The 21,279-nt window shown below is 36.8% G+C and overlaps 1 long non-coding RNA gene across 1 annotated transcript; it reads left to right on the forward strand.

Annotated features, from left to right (window-relative positions):
- The first annotated feature begins 7,897 nt into the window (after positions 1–7,897).
- LOC149743787 (uncharacterized) lies at positions 7,898–9,206 on the forward strand. Its single transcript, XR_016391789.1, has 4 exons — positions 7,898–8,646; positions 8,780–8,910; positions 8,993–9,012; positions 9,113–9,206. It is a non-coding gene; the product is annotated as an uncharacterized LOC149743787 (long non-coding RNA).
- Positions 9,207–21,279: the final 12,073 nt, after the last annotated feature.

The following is a 21,279-nucleotide window of genomic DNA, read 5'->3' on the forward strand; positions in this document are numbered from 1 at the left end:
TTTTTTCCATGTGCTCTTTGTTGATCACTTAAACCGTAAGGGACACTCTTTATGCTTTACAGACAGGTACTTTTCAAGTTACCTTCTTAGATGTTGCTTTAGATTTCTTTGTGGAATAGCCCCCTCTTCTTTCTCTTAATATTCTGATCATCTTGAATGTTAAACTAGAGCATGTGCATTGCTCAGCAAAAAATGAAACTATCCATTTATTTAATGCTCCTCGTTTTGTACGCTTGTTTTAGGCGGTTAAATGAAAGCGCATTGTGTGGGAAGAGACAACGTCAAATGATTTATCAGTAAAATTCTCATTATGTCCTTAATTATAGAGCAGGAAACTTGTGCTTTCTTGAGAGTATAATTGAGGTCATTTATTATGAAGTCATGAAAGATTCAGGGTTTACTGTGGTTTTCCATTAACTTCTCTTTTGATATGCTTTTCCTTCTGCCAACTGTAAAATTATTACTTTTCTAACATATGGCTATTTGGAGAGTGCTGACATAAAAAGGAAGCATTTTTAACCATAAATAAATGGTTTTAGAAGTTACAGTATAAAAGTACAAAATAAGTCATTTCTTACTTGTTCCTCCTTGTTTATTTTAAATCATTACCATTAGTCCTAGCTTTATTGGGAGCAGTACTCCCCACATTGTATTAGATGGGGTCTTTTAAATTGCATTATTTCTCACAGGTTTCAGTTTATTATTGTGCGTTGATGCTCAAAATTGGGGATATATGTAGTATTCAGTACTTGTGAAACTTATAATCTATTAACATCTTGCAGAATTTAGGGAAGTTGATAATCATAGATTGGTCATTTCCGAAGCTATGACAACTTTTATTTCTTTCACTTGTAAGCAACATCTTTCACAAATATTGAGCCTCATAGTATAATTAGATTCTTTAAATATTATATTGCCTTTTAAAAAATTTAAATACTAGGTTTCCAAAATTATAATTTTTAAAGGAATCCTGATTTGCATTTGAGCTAGCTGTACAGATTATTTGTAAAAGGAGTTTGCAAGTGCATAGGCTTCCCAGTTTGTTTTGAGGAAGTAGCTAAAGAAAGCCATAATTTTTTAATTGTTATCACTGGTGTTTTGCTGTTTGAATCTCTTTAGAATATCCATATTTTTCACAGCACTGGTATACCGATATTGAAAGAGAGAAGGTGAAACTGAGGAAAAATCAAAGTCAGATACAATCGATATAGATCAGATGTGCCAACTTCAGAATATTCTTAAGTGTTTCATCCTCTTTTCTTTCTTTCCTTGCTATTTATAATCTTTTATTTTTGATACGATGAAGTATTATTATCAAAATCATTTTTAAATTACCTTGGGAATTGAAGCATTAGGACAGTTTAGTCCAAATGAATTTTACTGAAATGTTTGTTTTGATTTCTGTAATAGTCTAGGGTTTTTTAATCTGTTGTTCATAAATTAATTTTAATTAAAAAGCTTATGTTTTCTTTACCTTTTGAACTTTAGTGTAATTGGCAGAGTCCTGGTATAAGTAGGAAGCCAGATTAATGTACTTATTTATACTGTAAGGCCCAAACTTCCAGTCTTACATAAATTATTCTCTCTATTATTTACAAATAATCAGTGTGTATCCGCCCCCCAACCTTGTTAAAGAGAATAGAGAGGATGTAAATAGAAAGGAGTAAACAAATCAAATAGCTAAATGTTATGAGAACTCATTAGGCTCAGTTCTTGCTAAGTGAGGACTGGTAAAATCAAAAGACACAAGGGCTCAATCAAGAGAATTACTGGATTGAGTCAGTAGTTCTCAATTAGGAAGCATGCCTCTCATGGGAGGGGTATACCAGCATCTTTGGGATAACACATGGGTATGGTTTGAAGAAAGCACTTTCAAGAAAAGTAATGAAGTTTTATTTTTGTAAAATGATGATTTTATAATACAGCCCATAAGAAGTAAATTTTAATAGACATGTACAGGCTGGTGAGGAAGCCCCAAAGAAACATGATTTCTAATGTGTTTGCTGAGTGTGCAGTAGTAGGCTCCTTCCAAGGAACCTAACAGACTTCCTTGGGGATTTGGTGAGAAGACAGGAAGGGTAAGTTTATCAAAATGTGGCTTAGGTTTAAAAAAATTTAAGAATGAGAAGCATTGGTCTAAGCAGTTGCTGACCACCAACTTGACACTACAGTTGCATCTGCTTTTACCCAGTGTGGCTACAGCGCCCAGCTTGAAACCAAAAGGGATTTATTCTTGCATTAAAAGTCATTCACCCTCAGTTATAATCCATTTAGGTTATTTTCACATGTGAGATCTTTTAAGATAGTCCAGATATGGTAGCCAAAACACATTGTAAATGTCTTAATTATACAGGAAGGAAATAGATGATTATTTCCTATTATCATAGATGATATATTTCCTGTATCAGTATTCAGTGATATTTAGTGTGCCACTTTTCCCCATCCTTTGGTTATCTTAAACAGTTGCATTATTTTTGTTTGTGTTTTGCAGTTTTTGAGACAGTGTCCTTGAGTTCAGACTCTCTCTTCCAGAGGGCAGTTTCAATTCTCCATACTTCTTACTTGGACTCTGCATCTGAGCATGGTTTTCAGTACAGTCAAGTGACTGGTGAAAAATGACATTTTCTTAAATGACGTGAGGTGCTTGGTACACACTGTGTCTGTTTTATTTTAGTTTTAAAGAAAGAGACCCATTATTTTTGATATATAAGCCTAGTTCTTTTTAGCTATCCCATTTCAGCTGAAATAAAAGATCCTTGGAAATAGTCACTTGAAAGGTAATTATAATATATTCTAGGGAATAGAAAAATAATAAATTTCATTAGTCTTTTAGCAGGAGGAATTCAGATGATGCATTTTTAAAAGTTAATTTTCAAGGCAAAATAACATGTTTATAACATTTGATTATTCTCTCCTTATACGGTACAAAACTCTTTACCAAGAAAAAAAAGCAAGTAACTGTACTCACGAAGAACTTCAAGAAACTTACGGGTTTCTTCTGTTTGAAACTGAAAATCAGGTAAGGGAATTCGATCGTAGAAAAGTAATTTTGTGATGTTAATGTACAAAATTAATTATATCATTAAAGTTAAATATTGGTATTTTAAGTCTATAAAGTTTGTAAGATTACCAGTTCATCAGTCTTTTTTGTTAGTTTGGTGGCAATGTAAATGACAGTGAAAGCTTGTCATGAAAGAGATTGGATTTCTACAACTTTCCATAGGTTTTCTTTAGTTTTATCTTGAATACATTTGTAAGCTCGTGGTGAGATTTTGATTAATACAGATTCCTTAAGTATTAATAATGACTTTTAATGGAGTGAATGGATATTTTCTATTCTCGATCATTGTTTAGATAGATATTTTCTATTTCTTGTGGAGGTTTTTCAAGTTTAAATTACATGATTTTGGGGACAAGATGAACACGTTCAGCATTCTAGTTACTTGGAATTGTTTCATGCCTTATTTTGAAAATTGAACATCCATATTGTTGGTTGTACCTAAATTGTGGAGAAGGAAACTACTGTGTGCAGGTATGTCTCCAGAGATGTGTGTGGCTTCTAGATACAGTTCAGCAATGCTAGAGATCTATAATCCAACTTAAAGTAATTCCAAGGTAGTATTTCGGTTGAGGTCATGATTTTTAAAGAACAGGGATAGATTTGCTAAAGAATAATTAACATTACCATATAACTTATGGATTATATAGTAATACTAGAGAGTTTGTTTAACTTCCAAATAAGATATGTTATGGATTCATACTAAAAAAAAAAAAAAAAAAAAAGCATTTGCGGAGGAGACATTTTCAAATTTAGTGATTCCCAAGCTGTAATTGAAAAAGAAATCTTCAGGAGAGGACTTATCTGTGAGCTTGTTTAATTTGGTTTTGCTGGTGACATTTTTGTTAACAGAAATAATAAAATTTCACGAAAAAGTTTGAACTGTTAATATTAACTAAAACACAATTGCCTTACGTAAGCTTGCTTTGTGCCATGAATGCATACAACGTACAGATTCTGTATTGAAAGTCTGTATATAGATTATAGAGTTATTTCATGGACCCTCCCAAGAACGATATGATAAGCAAAGTACGATCTTTTGTTTAAGGCAAAGTTGGTATGTCAGCGTGGACTCTGTGTTGGCAGCAGTGCTATCAGCACTCTGGGTGACCCAGGGAAAGGTACGTCTGTAAGGAAAAGGAATCTCTTTTACAAGGTGAAGTGGGGTTTAGTTAGTTACATAAGATACCTATGTTAAATGCTAGTTTCATTGATGATAAATAGTGATCTTTGGAAGCAGACCTTTAAACATATAAATGAGCTTTGAGTCTAAGACTTAAGGTTTTCTAATAGGAGTTATCTTTTTTAAAAGGATGGTTGGAATAGAAAAGGTACTGAAGGTATCTTTCAGTGCCAAGAGTTCAGTGCAGTCATCTGGGGCTAGTGAGGATTTCTTCTGAATTATCATAATGGCAGTAGGAACACATAATAGAGGGAACTGACGCACCTTGGCAACTGTGGAATGTGAGGAGTAACAAAGAATCAAATGTAAGGTAACTTACACTGCACTGATATTGTCAGTAGAAGAGAGACACGGAGGAGAGGAAATTGTAGGGAAGCTGTTGAGTTAAAAGAGAAAGGTAATCTTACTGTCAAGAATGTGGATTAGCACTAATTTCTTTAAGCTTCACTTTCCTCATCTGTAAAATAGATGAAACTATCATCTAGATTTGCTGTGAGGATTACATGAGACTGTGTCAAGTGCTTAGCTTGGAGCTTACACCTAAATGAACACTACTACTTCAGTGAGCTAAATTTGAGAAATAATGAGGTGGTCATAAGTGTTTCTGAAAGCTGTCCTGCTGGTGGTAAGAATAGTTGGAAAAGGGATTAGAACTGGAGGTTGGGGTTCAAGGTGGCAGCGGGTGGGTGTTAGCTGAAGCCAAAAACATTGTTACATGGGGCAGCAAAGATGGCAAGAGCAGAACTTTCAGGTGGTTATGGGAGCAAGGGATGGGGCCACGGGGCAAGGCTAGGAAGAGGGAGTTGAGAGCAGTCCAGGGGATGAAGAATCAGGAGGTGGAGTTTCACAGAGAACAGAAGGCTGTAAGGAGGGGTGTTAGCAGTGTCAGATGCTACAGAAGTTGGAGATCAGCACTGGGAAGGATTACTGGGCTCCATGGCTACATTCCTGCTGACCATTTCTTTTAAATAACAACTTTATTGAGATAACATTCACATACCATTCGTTTCACCTGTTTAAAGTATACAATTTTTTTTTAGCATATTCACTAAAATGAATATGCAGCCATCAGCACAATCAATTTTAGACCATTTTCATCAGTCACTCCCCACTCCCACCAGCCTAAGCAACCAATACTCTACTTTTTGCCCCTATGGATTGGCCTATTCCAGACATTCCATGTAGATGGGATCGTATATGACCTTTTGTGACTAACTTTTTTACTTAGCTTAGTGTTTTTGAGATTCATCCATGTTGTAGCATATACTTCATTCCTTTTTTGACTGAATAATATTCCACTGTACCGCATTTTCTTTATCCATTCAGCACTTGATGGACATTTGGTTGTTTCTACTTTTTGGCTATTATAAAAAAATGGTACTATGTACGTTCTTGTCCAGGTCTTTATGTGGACATGTTTTTTCATTTCTGTTGGGTTTATACCTAGGAGTGGAATTGCTGGCTCATATGGTAACTCTGTGTAAAACAAATGTTTTTTTAAACTTATATTCAGCTCTTCTAAAGGACATGAAAGGGGATAAGTTCATAACCCCAATAACAGTTTACCTAAAACCTTTTTTTCCTTCTCCCCTACTCTTTTTAACCCCCCCTTCTTTTCATTATGAAAAATGCTAACATAGAAAAAGTAGAGAGCATAGTATAATATACCTATCACCTACGTTTAACAGATAATGTTTTGCATTATTCTCTTCATTTGTTTAAAAAAGTTTTTTTTTCTGAAAATTGTGAAAGTGAATTACAAGCAAACACCTCAGCTTACATCTCTAAAAATTAAGGCCATTTTTGTGCTTTACTGCAGTCACATGAGTTTATTGTTGATGTTTGAGAGGCTGGCTTCAGTAGGGTGGTGGAGTAGATAGAGGCTGGATTGCTCCTATAAATACACAATCTTCTTCATCACATGTACTGGGGGTAATAATAAAATAGCACTACTGCCTGTGTGTGTTCTATAGTTTTGGGCTCAAATAGAAATGGATAGTTCTGTGTATGAAAGTAATCCTTTATATTACTGTAGTGTATTATAGTTTTAAAAGTTTATGGATCTTTTTAAATTTTCCTGAGAACCCTGTGATTTATGTATCTATACTCATGCCCACCTTGCCCGCTTAAGTGACATACTCCTCAGTCACATGGTTATTATTAGCAGTAAGTGAAAAACCTGGAACTGGAACCCAATCTTCTGGCCACAAGTTTATTGCTCTGTCTGCTATATCCATGTCCTCACCATTGTCTTTTATGTTTCAAAAGAGATACTTCAGGAATATCTCTGAAATGTGTCCTTTCCTCCTTATTCTCACTGCTGCTGCCGGGTGGGGATCCTCTTCTCCTGTCGTAACTTAAAGGAGTCTCTCCCCTCTTGAGACTCACTTCTCTATTAAGCTGCAGTGGGCTGTGATGTGGCTACAGTGGTGAACAAAACAGATATAACCCCCGCCTCCCTGGAATTCACAGCCCAGCAGAATAAGCTGCTTGAAGGCAGGACCTCGTTGTATTTCCCTTTGTGGCACTGCTGCCTGGCACACAGCTGCAGTGTAGTAGACCTCAGCACACATTCTTAAATATGAGTACTTACTGAGATGTTTTGCAAAAAATAACTTGAGAATCAGATTACTATAGGCCTTTTCACTGAATGATTGCATGGAGAAAAAACAGACTCACGAAGACTTTTCCAAACATGTGATACTCTTATCCCTTTTCACTTACCATACCCAAATAGAAAATTGGTTGTCGAACAGATGTATTGTATCTTAGCTCTAATGTTTCCATACCTTTAGAATATCTCAAATAGTTTTTAAAAGGTAAGCAGTTTCAAAATAGTTTTTTAATGTTAGCATTTATTTGTCTTTTGTGTTGTCTTGTTCAGTTAAAGGTAACCCATGTGTAAATAATCTTTTTAAAGTGTAAATTAATCTATTTTTATACTTTTATAGGTGTATACATTTCCAAATACTCAGACTATCTTCATGCAAGACCTTGGTATCATGGGAAGTCTGGTTATGTTGTAATTTTTAATCTAATTAAGGTAAAGACTAAATGTGCTTCTATGTAATTTTTCTTTTAAAAATGAAAGATTATCAGTCTGTGATAATGTTCTTTGCAGATCATTTGCTACACATAGTCCTTGCCAAAGACAGCTATCTAAAGTCAGAGAAAATAACTGCTTTTTGCTTTCCTTTACGGACAAAGCTTTTTTTAAATTCATTTTATAGATGATCTATGAATATGTTTTTTTTTAAAAAGCTTCAAAATAATACAACAGGTATTCAGTGAAAAGCTTTCCTCTCACCCTGTCCCACAATGCCACTTTTTAAATAGTAAATAACAGAAAACGAGTAGCTGCTTATAAAGCAGTGTGATTTCAGTTATAAGAGATGAATTTAGAAAGCAACATTCATTGATTTAAGTTGTCAAAATGAGAAACCTTTATATATTTTTTTAACCCCTAAAACATTGAGACCTTGTTCACAGTTTCATGGGGCACCTGCAACTGATGATCTCAGAAATTTTTAAATGCCCTTAAATAGTCCAGTATAAATGAATCACGCAATTAGAATTTTCACCCAAATAGTAGGAAAACTCTAATTTTAGAGGTTGGGGGGCTTTTTGAGGACATATTCTGTGGTCTCGTTTTGGTTTTGCTTTTGTTTTAGCTTTCCTACTATCTTAAGTTCTTTGGTTATAAACGTAACACTACTGATTTTTTTAAGAGTGTGAACTCTTCATATTCCAAAACTTGTCCCCAAGAACTGGAGGGAAAGTAGCATTGCATTGGCTCATAGTCACTGCTTCCCTCCCTTACTCTTCCCTCTCCTGCTCTGTGATAAGTGCTGTAGTTCTGCCGCAGACAACGTGCCTGTCAGCTCAGGTAACAAACATTTTTTCTTATGTCAGATTGTGCCTCGCCATTGGTTTCGTGCCCCCATATCCCACCCTGTCTGGTGGATACTGCTGTTTAGTTTTTGCCTATGTGCTCTCAGTCTTCCTTACTTTACTGCTTAGAAGCCAGCCCTGCCCAACATCATAAGCTGTTTGATGGGGAGAGAATACAGGTTTTGATTGCTCACTGAAGTACCATTTATATTATTTGTCTTCTTAGTATTGCCTTTGGTGGTCCTGTTGATGAAGAGGCGGGACCTTGACAGCAAACATGTGTATATGTTCTTTATTAGGCTACTTTTAAATAAATCCTAGAGTCAGATTATTGCTATTTGAAAACATTTGATTAGTCTTAATATTTTCATTCTAGGGAAGAGTCAAGTTTGTGTCTGAGAATTATACAACTAACTATACCAGCCCATCTTCTGGCTATGATTGCCACGTGGCTGTAAGTACTAACAAGTTTTCTCACAAGACAAGTCAGTTTCGCACCTTTGAACTGAATCAGGTATAGTCACCTGGGAATAAATCATTTCTAAATCTAAGGAGTTAAATTTTGGGGTTGGGTAGGGTTGAAATAAACTTGATGCACGTGGAATTCTGTAGTATTACCCTGATAATACTTATTTTGCTTCTTTCAGTATTACCTCTATGAACTTTCAGGCAGCACTGTTATTGAGCGACCCAGACAGATCTGTCCTTATGTGATTGTAGCTTTTCAGTACAGGGAACCTAAAAAGATGGCAGCACCAGCTCATAATCATAAAAGCAAGTAAGTAATTATGTACATACTTTGTTTTACTGGATTTCTTTCCTTTGCTCTTATAAAATATGCTTCTTTTTTTTCCCCCTAGACTTGAACTCAAAGAAGATGGTAAGAAATTATTTAATTGGTTCTTTTAGCTGTTTCTTTAAGTAAATGTTTTGTTCATAAATAAAATAATCAGTTTCTTTCTTACCCTCATTTCTCACAGTTCTCATCTATCCATGGAAAGGGAAATTAATTATTCAAGGCTGTCTGATGTGTGATATAACCCTTTGGTCCTCTTACGGCACATTGGTTCCAAAACAACTGTAAGTATTGAATAAGTGCCTTTACTGATGCTTGTATAATTTTTTGATTCTCATTTTGAGGTGAGGTCTTGCTTGTTGGCACTGGTGTGAAATACAGCAACTGTACTTGGTTTTAGATTACTCCTGGGGAGATGTATAGAGCACAGGGCCATGACACAGGAGACCTAAATTCAGATATAAATCTGACCGTTGCCTTGAAATAAGTTAGTTTTATAATCTTTGACAAATCACTTTTTATATTTTAGTATCTTAATCCATTTATGGGAAAATGATCTCTCAGGCTAAATTAATTTACTTGATGCTAGAAGTTTGACTTTCCCCAAGAAACAACTTGGACTTGCCTAGATAACAGATGCAACAGATTCTAGCCACTGAATTCTATTAGAATCTTTATAAGGTTTGCAGTATCTAGCTTTTTAATTTTCACACGATTTTCCTAGACTAGTATTAGAGTAGCCTTTACATGTATTTACATTATGATGAATTACAGTACTTGCTTCTGCAGAGAGAACTGTGAAGGGCATCTTGTGATATCTTTTTGTTTAATCTATTCTTAGTTTGCACCCAAAACTGTTGAAAGTTAGACATGCTTTAATTGAAAAATAAAATGAAAACTGGCGTGCTATTAGAAATCATTTACTTTCTACTGGCCTTTTTTAAGAAGAGAGAGGGAATTTATAGCCCATAGAATAAATTAAGGATTCTGTGAATAAATAAATGGGAGAGAAGGGAAAGTTCTTTCTCACTGTAGAGTGCAACTAATAGGTATAGAAAGAGCGATGGAATTTGGAAATCACATTTTGGCAACATCATAATAATCAGTGGAGGCTTGATGTAGTAGGTGAAAGTTTGATGGTATTTACATATCTCGCAAAGGAAAAAATAAAGACTTTACAATGGAAGAAGCTACAGAGACCATCTTAACTAAGTGGTTAAGTTAATGTCACCAGGAGAGGAATAAACATCATGTGCTTCCTGATACGATGCACAGAGAATAACACGATATCAGTCTGTGGTGCTCCTGCCAATCTAATCAGGAAGAAAGGTTAGACATGCCCAGATTGAGGGACATTCTGCAAAATAAATGGTCTATATTATTCAAAAATATCAAGGTCACTGAAGATAAAGACTCAGAGATTGTTGCAGACTGAAGGAGACTAAAGAGACATACGTAAATGCAATGTGGCATCCTGGATTGGATCCTGAACCAGAAAAAAGTACCTTCTTTTGTTACAAGGGACCTTAGTGAGACAGTTGGCAACATTTGAATGAGGTCTGTAGGTTAAAAAATTGTCCTGTATCATTGTTAATTTGTTGATTTTTGCTAATTGTTTTGTGGTTATATAAGGAAATATTTTTCTTAAGGGTACACATTAAGAAGTATTTGGGGGGAAAGGAGGCATCTGTAAGTCTGCAAGTATTTAAAAATGAGTTTTAAAGAAGGAAAAGGTAGTCAGGGGAAATGATGCAAGTCTGGCTGCGGTTCATCCTGTGGCACTGCATGGTCAGCAGTCCCATATTATCAAAAGTTCTTACGTAGTGTAATTTCTAGAAGATTCTCGTTCCAATATGCATAATTCTTCCACATGTCTGGATATTTTGGTTATAACAGAAATGCATGCATTCAGAAAATGGGAACACATTTGCAGACCATGGTTTATGAGGTCACATACTCAAAAATCTATAATATTTATGAATATGTACATTATTTGATCTGGCGTTTATAGATTTAAGAATTTTTTGTGGTTATAATATTTTTGTTTGCTTTATATTCGAAAGCCAAAACTTATGAAGCTGTAGTTTCAGTGTTTATTACATTACATGATATTGTTATTTTGTTTCTTAGACCACACGAACTAGAGTTTAAGTATGTAATGAAAGTGTCGTCTTTGAAAAACAGACTACCAGAAGCTGCTTTTAGAAAACAGAATTACGTGGAGCACAAAGGTCTGTTCAGATGTCATGGTACACTGCATGTCCTGAACTCTGTTCCAGTTCTTTTCCACCCTCTCTTTCATACACACATGCACGCGTGCATGTGCACTCTCTCTCTCGCCCTCTTACTTCTGTTTTCCCTTAAGTACTTCTTAAAAGGGTCTTTTGTGAAAGGTGTAGAGTAGCTCTGTGATTCAGTTCTTGGGAGGTTCCGCCTCTACCTACTTTCTGGAGAGTTTATATCGTAAATGGGTGCTGAATTTTCTCAAAAGCTTTTTCTGCATCCATTGAGATCATCATATGGTTTTTATCCTCCAATTTGTTAATATGGTGTATCACATTGATTGATTTGCGTATATTGAAGAATCCTTGCATTCCTGGGATAAACCCCACTTGATCATGGTGTATGATCCTTTTAATGTGTTCTTGGATTCTGTTTGCTAGTATTTTGTTGAGGATTTTTGCATCTATGTTCATTAGTGATATTGGCCTGTGGTTTTCTTTCTTTGTGGCATCTTTGTCTGGTTTTGGTATCAGGATGGCGGTGGCCTCGTAGAATGAGGTTGGCAGTGTTCCTCCCTCTGCTATAATTTGGAAGAGTTTGAGAAGGATAGGTGTTAGCTCTTCTCTAAATGTTTGATAGAATTTGCCTGTGAAGCCATCCGGTCCTGGCCTTTTGTTTGTTGGAAGAATTTTAATCACAGTTTCAATTTCACTGCTTGTGATTGGTCTGTTTATATTTTCTGTTTCTTCCTGGTTCAGTCTCGGAAGGTTGTGCTTTTCTGAGAACTTGTCCATTTCTTCCAGGTTGTCCATTTTATTGGCATATAGTTGCTTGCAGTAGTCTCTTATGATCCTTTGTATTTCTGCAGTGTCAGTTGTTACTTCTCCTTCTTTCATTTCTAATTCTGTTGATTTGAGTCTTCTCCCTTTTTTTCTTGATGAGTCTGGCTAATGGTTTATCAATTTTGTTTATCTTCTCAAAGAACCAGCTTTTAGTTTGATTGATCTTTGCTATTGTTTCCTTCATTTCTTTTTCATTTATTTCTGATCTGATCTTTATGATTTCTTTCCACCTGCTAACTTTGGGGGTTTTTTTGTTCTTCTTTCTCTAATTGCTTTAGGTGTAAGGTTAGGTTGTTTATTTGAGATTTGTCTTGTCTCTTGAGGTAGGATTGTAGTGCTGTAAACTTCCCTCTTAGAACTTTTGCTGCATCCCATAGGTTTTGGGTCGTGTTTTCATTGTCATTTGTCTCTAGGTATTGTTTTATTTCCTCTTTGATTTCTTCAGTGATTTCTTGGTTATTTAGTAGCGTGTTGTTTAGCCTCCATGTGTTTGTATTTTTTACAGTTTTTTTCCCTGTAATTGATATCTAGTCTCATAAAGTTGTGGTCAGAAAAGATACTGGATACGATTTCAATTTTCTTCAATTTCCCAAGGCTTGATTTGTGACCCAAGATATGATGTATCCTGGGGAATGTTCCGTGAGCACTTGAGAAGAAAGTGTATTCTGTTGTTGTTGGATGGAATGTCCTATAAATATCAGTGAAGTCCATCTTGTTTAAGGTGTTATTTAAAGCTTGTGTTTCCTCATTTATTTTCATTTTAGATGATTTGTCTGTTGGTGAAAGTGGAGTGTTAAAGTCCCCTACTATTATTGTGTTACTATGGATTTCCCCTTTTATGGCTGTTAGCATTTGTCTTGTGTACTGAGGTGCTCCTATGTCAGATGCATAATATTTACAGTTGTTATATCTTCTTGGATTGATCCCTTGATCATTATGTGGTGTCCTTCTTTGTCTCTTGTAATAGTCTTTGTTTTAAAGTTTATTTTGTCTGATATGAGAATTGCTGCTCCAGCTTTCTTTCAATTTCCATTTGCATGGAGTATCTTTTTCCATCCCCTCACTTTCAGTCTGTATGTGTCCCTGGGTCTGAAGTGGGTCTCTTGTAGACAGCATGTACACAGGTCTTGTTTTTGTATCCCTTCAGCCAGGCCATGTCTTTTTGTTGGAGCATTTAATCCATTTACAGTTAAGGTAATTATCGCTATGTATGTTCCTAGTACCATTTTCTTAATTGTTTTGGGTTTGTTTTTGTAGGTGTTTTCCTTCTCTTGTGTTCCCTGCCTAGAGAAGTTCCTTTAGCATTTGTTGTAAAGCTGGTTTGGTGGTGCTGAATTCTCTTAGCTTTTGCTTGTCTGTAAAGGTTTTAATTTCTCCATCGAACCTGAATGAGATCCTTGCTGGTAGAGTAATCTTGGTTGTAGGTTTTTCCCTTTCATCACTTTAGATATGTCCTGCCACTCCCTTCTGGCCTGCAGAGTTTCTGCTGAATGATCAGCTGTTAACCTTACGGGGATTCCCTTGTGTGTTATTTGTTGCTTTTCCCTTGCTGCTTTTAGGATTTTTTTCTTTGTATTTAATTTTTGATAGTTTGAGTAATATGTGTCTTGGCATGTTTCTCCTTGGATTTATCCTGTATGGGACTCTCTGCACTTCCTGGACCTGACTGGCTGTTTCTTTTCCCATGTTAGGGAAGTTTTCAACTATAATCTCTTCAAATATTTTCTCAGACCCTTTCTTTTTCTCTTCTTCTTCTGGGATCCTTATAATTCAAACATTGGTGCTTTTAATGTTGTCCCAGAGGCCTCTGAGACTGTCCTCAGTTCTTTTCATTCTTTTTTCTCTATTTTGCTCTGCGGTAGTTACTTCCACTGTTTTATCTTCCCGGTCACTTATCCATTCTTCTGCCTCAGTTATTCTGCTATTGCTTCCTTCCTGAGAATTTTTATTTTCATTTATTGTGTTGTTCGTCATTGTTTGTTTGCTCTTTAGTTCTTCTAGGTCCTTGTTAAACGTTTCTTGTATTTTCTCCATCCTATTTCCAAGATTTTGGATCATCTTTCCTATCATTACTCTGAATTCTTTTTCAGGTAGACTGCCTATTTCCTCTTCGTTTGGTCTGATGGTTTGTTACCTTGCTCCTTCATCTGCTACATATTTCTCTGTTTTCCCATTGTGCTTAACTTACTGTGTTTGGGATCTCCTTTTCGCAGGCTGCAGGTTCGTAGTTCCCTTTGTTTTTGGTGTCTGCCCCCAGTGGGTAAGGTTGGTTCAGTGGCTTGTGTAGCCTTCCTGGCGGAGAGGACTGATGCCTGTGTTCTGGTGGGTGGGGCTGGATCTTGTCTTTCTGGTGGGCAGGGCTGCGTCCAGTGGTGTGTTTTGGGGTGTCTCTGAATTTAGTATGATTTTAGGTAGCCTCTCTGCTAATGGGTGGGGTTGTGTTCCTGTCTTGCTGGTTGTTTGGCGTGGGGCGTCCAGCCCTGGAGTTTGCTGGCCATTGGGTGGAGCTGGATCTTAGCGTTGAGACAGAGATCTCTGGGAGAGCTCTTGCCGGTTGATGTTACATGGAGCCGGGTGGTCTCTGGTGGTCCAGTGTCCTGAACTCGGCTCTCCCACCTCAGAGGCTCAGGCCTGACACCAGGCCGGAGCACCAAGACCAACCATGTCAGCCACACGGTGGGTCTAGGGAGAAACGGGATTTTTCACTATAGCATTTTAAAATAGGAAATGTTCTGTGTTTCTGATTTTCTCCACAGTCTGTTGCCAAGATATGTGCTTCAATATGTATGAGGTGAAACTGTCCAACAAACAAGGGGAAAAAGTAGATAAACTAACAGAGTACATTAAAAGGGAGCAATTGGTAAGAATCATCAGTTTAAAATATTATTATTATGTTTTCCTTAAATTGAGAAATTGATATCTGTTTATTAGTTGGCTCTGCCTAGATTGAATTGTTTTAGCTTGCTCAAAAGGATTTTTTTTTTTTTTTTTTTTTTGGTCACGCCACACAGCTTGTAGGATCTTAGTTCCCTGACCAGGGGTCAAACCCGGGCCCACAACAATGAAAGTGCCAAGTCCTAACCACTGGACCGCCAGGAAATTCCCTTAAGAGGATATTTATCATTTAATATTTATTGACATGATATGTATTGGCTAACATGTTCATCCCCTTTGTATCTTAGTTTACTTTTTCTGTGTCTCACTAGTCAGTTCATACTCCTGGTTTTAAGTATAGGAGGACAGTTTTTCTCAAATCCTTTTTTGTTGTTGTTTTTGTTTTATGATGGAAGAATTGAGTAGATCCCTAGTATTTCTGCATTAATCAAAGGAGATTGATTTGTGGGATATTTCTTTAAAAGTGACCCTTGTCAACACATAGGTGTATAAAGAAGAAAAAGTTGCTGCTTCTATTGCTTTCATAGCGTAGAAAAGCACGATTCTACTGAGAAATATGTAACATCCAAAGACCTCTCCACTGTGTTAACCAGGGCTCCTCGGTCTGAGGATAGGAGTAGATGCTGACCTTACAGTGAGTGATTCCCAAACATCCCAAAGGAAACAGTGTGCATGGTGGAAGTGAGCAAACAAGTCTGCTCAGCCCTTTAGTGGCACAACAGACTTATCCCCATAGTAGACAGTATGAAACCGGTAAATTAACAGAATAGATAGGTGAGCTGCCTTGGGGGAAGTGTCAGGTAAGATGCTTGAGTTGCATGTAACAGAAATTCAGACTGGCTTAAACAATAAAGAGTTTTGATAGGCTTACTTTTGAGTTTTAGATGGTAAAGCAAGTTCAAGTGCTGTTTGCTCAGGACTCTTTTTCTTTCAGCTTCTCCCTCCTCTGTGCAATAGTTCTGTCCTAGGCTGCCAGTCAGGGCTGCGTGCTTCCTTTTTGCATCCAGAGAGAACCCGTCCTCCAAACCATGGCTTCTGTCCTTAGACCAGTTCCATCATCTGCATGTCTCTCAGCAGCAACTAGAAAGGGAATGGCCCGCACTGATTAGTTCAGGCCACTCAGAGCCCACCTTCCAGAGCTGGGTGCGAGGTCAGGGCCCCCATTCTGCAGTAAGGAGGTGCAGTGGCTGACACAGGATGCTGAGCAGGTGACCACTGAGTATCGACGGGGGCTACAGGCTATGTGTTTTCGAAGTAGTGTAGTTCATTTTATATTTGGAAATTCAAAGGAAGGAAGGTCAAAGATACTTTGAGAAAATGCATTAGTGAAGGGTCTACTTGTGAGTGCTTCTGGTATTGAACTCAGGAGACTCGGTGCCCAGCTTTACTTCACAGTTTGTGTGTTAATTACTTAACAGAAATTACTTATCACATAAGGTCCTTCGCTCTCAGTGCTCCAGGCTGCTTTTCCTGCCTCATTTTATAATGAATAATCTTTACATATCGGTCTCCCTACCTAGACATCGAGCTCCTTGAGGGTAGGTATCATGTCTTAAGCATCTTTGACACCTTGGTGCCTGGTGTATAGTGGACGAGCAGTAAATGTCCCTTGTACCTACAACACTGGACTTCAAGAACAGTACTGAGGAAGGTCTCTTCTTTAAAAGGTGGTAAAGACATGTATGGCTGGATTTTTCTGTGTGTGAATGGAAAAGGCTAGAAGTAGATATTTCAAAGATTCTATGATTTTTTTCCCCACAGAGGTTAAAATAGGAATTTTATATAGCCCTTTCAGCGCATAATTTGAGAGACTAATAAGATACACTACATATTTGTTTTACGTGCACATATTTTGGAATAAAGAAATGTACAGTTTTAAGCAGATATAGGATTTTACTTTCATCTATATTACAAAACTAAAATTCAGAATAATGTAGCTAATTATTGTCACTTTTACTCTTTACACCGATAAAAAGATAAAACAAGAATTACATCTGTTTGCTGATAAATACCAAAGATATGGGTATATATAACTGTTGATACATTTATTCAGTAATTCTTTCTTGAGTGCTTACTGTGTGCCAGAAGCAAAAAGACAAATTGTCCCTGCCATCAAGGAACTTACAAGACTATAGGAGACAAAAATGTAAACCAACCAATGCATAGGGGCTGTGATAGAAATGTTTGGAGACTCACAATAGTGATTGTTCCTGTGGGTGAAGTTTCAGTCTCATAATTAGTTCCAATAAATAATTAGAAAAGAAGTCTTTTTTTCATACTTGAGTTGTTGAATAATTTATTGATTTATCATATTTGTAGGCTTATGACCTGTCAATTTTTGAAGTATGTTTTATCACTTTATAAAGTGGTATCTTTTATTCTGTTTTTTTAACTGAGAAATTATTGTATGACATTGAATTTTATCTTTGTTAAGGGTATATAGGCTTTTGAAATGGTGACTAATGGGGAAGAAGAGCTGTTATCTCTGTGATTTAGAATGACAGAAGATGCCACTGAAGACTGTGGTAGAGGGAAAATAGAAGTATTTATTTTCATCTGCATTTCTTATAACCAGGGGACCTAATGATGTTATTTCCTTTTATTACTCATCTCTTAGGAAGCTGTAGAAAGGATTCTTTTAATGGATGGTATCTTCCAGTTTTTCTAGTCCCAGGATTCTGTGATATGTTTTGTATTAAAATGAGCTTAACATGTTAATCATAGGTCTGATTGACCTTGAATTTGTAGTGGCTAAATGGGAACAGAGCGGCTACTTAGCAGTATGAAATGTCCAACATGTCAATGAAAAAAAATGAAAGACGTTGTTTCTGATTGATTTGTTATGTAATTGAACACTATCCTAAAACTAACCCATGATGTTCTAGTTATTTATTATATGTAGCCATAACAAGGCCAAGATTACTTGAATGCTAAGGAGCTTGCAGTTTCTGATACTGGGGACAAAATTGTCCTGATTCCCATAAATACTGACATTTCAAGAATTTTTTTCTTTAACTTTTCATGAGCTTAAAAATCACTGAAGAATGTGGTAGAGGGAGAAGGAGAGAGGAATTGAATCTTCTTTCTTGCTCTTTTATGTTTAAGGCAATCGTCAAATGCTTAGAAGATCGAGAATTTTTCATTTTACTTACGTCGTCAGCCTTAATGTCAGAAACAAGTAAGAACAACTTTTTGAATAAATGTTTTTCAGTATGTTTACTTTTATTGTATAAGATCAGCAACCTCACGTTTCTTCTGATTCTCATTCTGTGTAGGTTTTGGAGAGGAGCAGATGGGTCTTCACGGGTTGCATTTATTCCATTCATCCCCGTCAGCAGGTAAGGACCAGGACTGGCAGTTCACTGCACCTGTGGGCCATTTTTCAGTCCTCATCTTAAACTCTCAGCAGCATATGACCCTGGTAACTCTTTTCTTCTCTTAAATAACTTTCTTCCTTTACTCTCCCTGGTTAATCCTTCATCTCCTTTCTTTGTAGGCTTATCCTTTCCTGTCTGCTCCATGCTCAGATATCCACCTGCCTATGGACATTTCTTTCTACTTAAATGTCTCAGATGGTCCTCACATTCAGCATGTCCAAAACTGGATTCATTTGTTATGGAACAACAAGAGCTGGGAGTTGGTTTTATCATAGTCTCCCCGTCAGTAGGACTTAAGGTCCTCACAGAAGCACTTCCCTCTGTCTGGACTACTTGTCTCCTTCCCCCTGATCAGATGATGTTGATCGCCCCCCAAGCCAGAACCAGGAATTGCCTGCTAGGGGCAAAAAATATTGCTCCTGCAGTCTGTAAATAGATATACAGTATATCTGTGGTATTAGAATTTCAGAGGGCAGTTAGGAAACAAAGTCTAGAAAGGCTGTCTTTGGTGGGGGTAGATAATGAATAAAATTGGAGGAGAAGTGCTGGTCTAGCCACTTACCCATAGCTGTCAGGTGTCAGTTTAAATATCACTTTATTTATTCCCATCACCACTCTTCTTCCTTCAATGAGGACCCCTAGGCTTTTCACCAATATAATTTAAATATTTATTTTTATAATTATTTAATGCCTGCCTTTCTTGTATTCTACTGCATCCCTACTGCTTAGCAATGTCAGGCACCTAAAAAATAATAAATGCTTGCTGAGCAAATAAATAAATTAAAGTAAATGAGTCATTTCTTTTTGTCACATGAGGAAATTTTCCTCATTGTTTTATAATCACACTGTGTATGTTTAAACATGATTTGTATATAGTATTTATAAAGCTACAACCAATCCAAAAAAATTTTTTAATTGATGTTTTTAAATTGTATTCAGCTACTCAAAGCAGAGAACTACTGGCATTACCTGTTTGGAATAAGCAAAATATTACCAGTTATAATAACATAATGGCGATAGCTGCTTGCATTTTTCAAGCATTTACTACATTGATATTCTGCTAGGCACAATTGATTTCACAGCCCTTAATAGGTATTTTTATTGTGACCATTTCAAAGATGAGGAAACTGAAACTTAAACTTGCCCAAGGTCAAACAGCTGAGTCTGAGCTGGCTTCCAGCTCTGTTCCCACACTGCCTCCCTCCGTATGCAGGAGCTCTGCCTTTATTCTTATTTTTAGGTGTACACTACCACCTGAATAAGAAACATTAGTTCCTGTACCATTTGGGGCTGAACAGCACAGGATTTCTTTTTGAGTAAACATTGGATTGTTGTGTTCAATGCTCACAGCCTCCTCTAGTTCGTTAAGACACTTTTCTATTTCTGGTCACTCAGAAATGTTCAGTGCTGTGGTTATTTGTTTTAAATTGAGTGACTCTTCGCTTAGCAGACTTAAAAAGTTCTTTTTCTTAGATTTCATAATAGCCTGTTACAAATCGTTCTGACTTCTGCCTTTCCAAATTCTTGAAATAATGAAGTTGTCTAGAAAACTGCTGCTTTATCGTGAACTGTTAGCAGTACATAAGAACTTTGTCATGTTTTATTTTTCCTTTTACTATCTAAATGAACTGCAGAGAAAGGAATTTTTATTTTAATGGCTAGCCACATTTTCCCATTTATTTTTATTTGCCATTCTTTTCCTGATACCTGCTCAAGTATAAACGTATTCAGCTAGGTGTTTCTTAATTTTGCAGTTACTTTTTCGTTAAAAAGAATGGTATACTTCAGTTTAGTAGGCACCAAAGGTCTTTATTATCTGTGGGTTTTTTATTACTGATAAATTACATTTTCTAGGATTTTATTACCTATTTCTCAGTGACCTGACCTTTTCTCTTTTTTCCTGTACTCTTTTCCTTTAGGTTATTGAGTTGCTGAAAAATTAGCATTTCAGTCAGAGAGTGAACCAGGGAGAGGAAGTAAAATACAGACTAGTCAGTCTAGTTACATAATATTAAAAAATTGCATTTGCTAGAGAAGGTGATGAAATATATACCAGTAGTTACCATGAGAGTTGGGGGTTACTTAGGGTTTACTTTCTTTTAGTTCAACTGGTTTGTGTTGTAACTCTAGTTTCTTCCAGTTTTATTGAGATATTATATAATTGACATACAGCACTATATAAGTTTAGGGTTTACCAGCATAAAGATTTGACTTACATACATTATGAAACAACTACCACAGTAATTCTAGTGAACATCCATCATATCATATAGATACAAAATTAAAGAAAATAGAAAAAACATTGTTTCCCTTGTGATGAGAACTATTAGTATTTCCCTTCTTTTTCCTTCTTTGGCTGCGTTGGGTCCTCGTTGCTGCAGGCTTTCTCTAGTTGCGGCTAGCGGGGGCTACTCTTCATTGCAGTGCACGTGCTTCTCATTGTGGTAGCTTCTATTGTTGCAGAGCACTGGCTCTAGGCACGCGGGCTTCGGTAGTTGTGGCATGCAAGCTCAGTAGTTGTGGCTCGCAGTCTCTAGAGCGCAGGCTCAGTAGTTGTGGTGCACGGGCTTTGTTGCTCCATGGCATGTGGGATCTTCCCAGACCAGAGCTCGAACCCGTGTACCCTGCAAAGGCAGGTGGATTCTCAACCACTGCGCCACCAGGGAAGTCCCAGTATTTACTTTCTTAACTTTCATATGTAACGTCAGCAGTGTTAATTATTTTTTATTATGTTGTACATTACATCTTTAGTACTTATTTATCCTATAACTGAAAGTTTGCACCTGTGACTACCTTCTTAAGAGAATTTGAAGTAGGTCATATAAGGTACAGATTAGATACATTTTAAAAGCAGAAGATGAGAATAGAAAAGTAATTCTGCCAACTCTAAATGCCGGTGCATTGAGCCCACGCTGGGCTCCTGGTCAGATGAGATGGAGCTGCAGGCGGGCCTGCCTTCTTCATTCTCACCTGGTGATCCCATCTGAGTGACTCTTTTTTGGTTCTGTGTGTGC

Source organism: Delphinapterus leucas, unplaced genomic scaffold, assembly GCF_059928025.1.
Source record: "Delphinapterus leucas isolate spDelLeu-1000000601 "Yukka" unplaced genomic scaffold, BTC_Dleu_Yukka2 spDelLeu_asBTCV2_sq80, whole genome shotgun sequence".
In the NCBI taxonomy this organism is placed as follows: domain Eukaryota; kingdom Metazoa; phylum Chordata; class Mammalia; order Artiodactyla; family Monodontidae; genus Delphinapterus; species Delphinapterus leucas.